Below are 392 nucleotides of genomic sequence, written 5' to 3'. Positions count from 1 at the left end.
GCGTACAGATGCAGTGAAGCATTAACGTTAGGGAGATAGTAAGTATATTTTCCCTGCAGAGCATGCAAATTTAATTAAATCGATTTATATTAATAAAAAGGATATGACTTTGATCACGCTTTGGCTCGCTAAATGCATTGAAAGCGCTATGATGTAAAATTTACATATAGATCATAGAATATTACTTAGCACGTGCCTGTGAATGTCTTTCTGCGAAGTATTAACAATTGCAATGCATTAAGTTTTTTTGAGAAAATAATTTTTACTTTATTTACGGGCTATACATGATAAGCGTTTTTTTTTTTTCGCGAAATCTCTTTTCTATAAAATATTAAAACTGTCTTTTTCAACATCCATTCCTGCCACATTTTCAAATCAAATGAATATATAGT

Source organism: Penaeus monodon, chromosome 34 (genome assembly GCF_015228065.2).
Source record: "Penaeus monodon isolate SGIC_2016 chromosome 34, NSTDA_Pmon_1, whole genome shotgun sequence".
Lineage (NCBI taxonomy): Eukaryota > Metazoa > Arthropoda > Malacostraca > Decapoda > Penaeidae > Penaeus > Penaeus monodon.
Note: the sequence above shows the minus strand (reverse complement) of the source record.